This window comes from Chinchilla lanigera, unplaced genomic scaffold, assembly GCF_000276665.1.
Source record: "Chinchilla lanigera isolate Chin_1 unplaced genomic scaffold, ChiLan1.0 scaffold00022, whole genome shotgun sequence".
In the NCBI taxonomy this organism is placed as follows: Eukaryota; Metazoa; Chordata; class Mammalia; order Rodentia; family Chinchillidae; genus Chinchilla; species Chinchilla lanigera.
Window position 1 is genome coordinate 23,181,444 of NW_004955423.1, and position 2,882 is coordinate 23,184,325.

The window sequence follows — 2,882 nt, forward strand, 5'->3', positions numbered from 1 at the left end:
AGGGGAGGGGAGGGAAGAGAAAAAGAGAAAAGATAAGAAAGAAGGAAGAAGGAAGCAAGAGGAAAGGAATAAGGGAGGGAAGGAGCGATTGCAGGAATAAGAGATTGCAGGAATAAAGGAGGGAAGGAGTGATTGCAGGAAAGAAGGAAAGGAAGAATTAGAAGCTATATGAAATGGGAAGGAAGAAGCAAAACTGCCTTTGTTCACCAAAAACTGAGAATGTGATGGTCTTTACAAGCAAGGTACTAAAACTAATCAATGAGAGTTGGGAAAGGTTACAGGACAGAAGATTAATGTACAAAACTCTGATTTATTTCTGTACACTAAAATACAATAAATATAAGTTCAAATTAAAAAAAAAAATAAAATAAAAACATTCCAAAGGTCTAAAGCACTTACTAGGTAAAGGGTTCTACATTACAGGAACAAATATAACAGGGCCACTTCCTTGAGAAACTTTCCAAGTGCAGAAACAAACATAAAAAGAGATCATCGATACATTCTGGTAGACAGAGGAATAAGAGAAGTGTGGACCTTCAGCCGACTGTATAAACAACTCTCTTCTGTTAGGAAGCCTATTCTTCCATTGTCTGAGCCTCCTTATTCACTAAGCAACCTAATAATTCTATTGACTGGATCAGCACCTCCAGGGCTCCTAATGCTATGAGAATAGCTCTTTGTTTGATGCCTGCAGAAAGAGGTTAAGTGGCTTACGCCCACATTTGACCACCAGTTCTCTTGCCCAAAGAGTTTCCACTCTAGAAGATGCCAGCTCCTCATTCTTCTTTGCTTTGGCACCCATGGCTTGGACCTGAGCACTCACAGGAATGCCACACGCCTTTGGTAGCTGATCCACCACTAATTCGATAGAGCTGACCCAAAATTCTTTCTCAAGACTGCAAAGAGAGGTGGATTAATTAAAATCAGAGCATAATCAAGATTTTAAGAGAAATAGTTCAGAGTCTTTAGAAAAACTAAACCAAATCCTTAAATACTCATTGATAAAAGAAATTTTTATTCTCATTTGCTTTGTGAATTAAGGCAACTCACTGTCTACTTCCTGCTCAATACACAAGTTTTGCATTCTTGTGCCCATGGTCTGATCATAATGCTACCAACGTTCTGAGGTAAGTCTGCTGTCAGACTCCACCTTTCTAGAGATAATAGATGTCAAAACACGTTGCACTCAATCCAGAGACCACACATAAACTCGTTCAACTCTGTGGAAACCAACAGAAATTCTAGGAGTAAAGGCGAGGACCTGCCAGGAAGAGGCAACCCCGATGTCCACTAGAGCAGAAGGCAGAAAGAGAGCATCTGTGGCCAGGGCTGTGTATGTCCTCTTCCTGGTAACATTTCTGAATGACGCCAAGAGAGCCTGCGTTCTGGCAGTGGTGGGGGGAGAAGGGCAGGGAAGGTTGCTTCACACCAGCCCTGTGCGCAGGTGTCACTGGGTGAGCAGAGGGCTTTTGCTAGCCTGCCAGCGTCCCCTGGGAGTCTCCAACCCGACAGGCATTGCAGAGCTTACCAAATATCACTGTGCTGGGCGTGACTTCATTCTGTTTCCGTACAACAAGCTCTCTCTGTCTCTCTCTGTCTCTCTCTGTCTCTTTCTCTCTCCCTGTAAACTGGGAGACAGACTCACTAACAAGCAAAACAGCATGCAAGTTTCAGAAAAAGCACAATGGCATCATTGCTGAGGCATCATGGGAAGTTAGAACTTTATCGGGATTGTGACAGAAACGGGACACGTGGCAGATGGACACAGGATGAAGGGATGGCCCCATGAAGAAAAGGAGGCTGAAGCAGTAGGCGTCTGTGAGCATCAGTGAACAGGTCGATACTGCCAGGACACTAATGACCCTGAGAAGCAGGGAAGGTCAGGATGGGGAGGACCTGAGGGCTGTGCTCAAGCGCTTGGACTTTACCATAAGTTATGCAGACCTCTTCAAAGCTTTTCAGCAAGGAAGGGACAAGTCAGACTTTCCTTAAAAGGAAAGATGATATGGCCTCTGACCATGAGGCGGGATTTGGGGACACAGAGCAGGGGCAGCCAGACAGCTCCCAAGCGCCTCTGTCTACAGAGGCACCAGAGTCTCATTGGCTGTGAAATGAAACCGAGAAAGCCCCATTTGTGGGACATGTTTACCTCAAGTCGCTGTGCTCATCCAGCTCAGACCTGGATCAGCTGCGAGCTAAGCACGCCCAGTTAGGCGGGCAAGTCCGGCCGCATCAGCAAGTCTGCAGAGCCAGCCCACACGCTGACTGTTAGAGCAGGGGTAATCAAAGTGCAAGGGAAATGTTCAACTTTAAAGCTGCTGATTGCAGACCTGTGTCCTCGCTGCCAGCAAGCAGGGAGAGAACGATCCTGCCATGGACCTTGGGAAGCGCTCACATTTGCGCATGTACAGTTTTGCTGAAGCACAGCCCTCGGATAAGTAATCCTACGCAATAGCGTGTTAGTGTCCTGTTTCCCTTGCAGAGTCACAAGACTCGGGGAGACAAGGACCGTACCCATCTCTGTCTAGGCTAGAGGTGATTGTCACAGATGAAAAAGAAAACAAGTGAACAGATAAATAAGTGAATGAGAGTGAAGACAAGGCCCCCCTGGCAGCAGGAAGTGGGGTCAGAGAAGGTGCCGGGTCCCGTGGGATGACTCTAGTCAGCTGAGGCCACCGAGCTGTTGCCAGCCACTTCCACACACCTCCTCCCCTTCTAAGCTGCTTCTCATTCTCCGTGGGGAGGGTCGAGGTCTCTGGAAAACAGCCAGAAAACTGTTATGGAAACAGCAAGACTGGCTAATACTCAAGCATTGGGAGGATCTGAGCCATCTGAGCCATCAAAGCCACTTCTGTTCCTCCTGCCTGAGCCTGGGGGTGGAA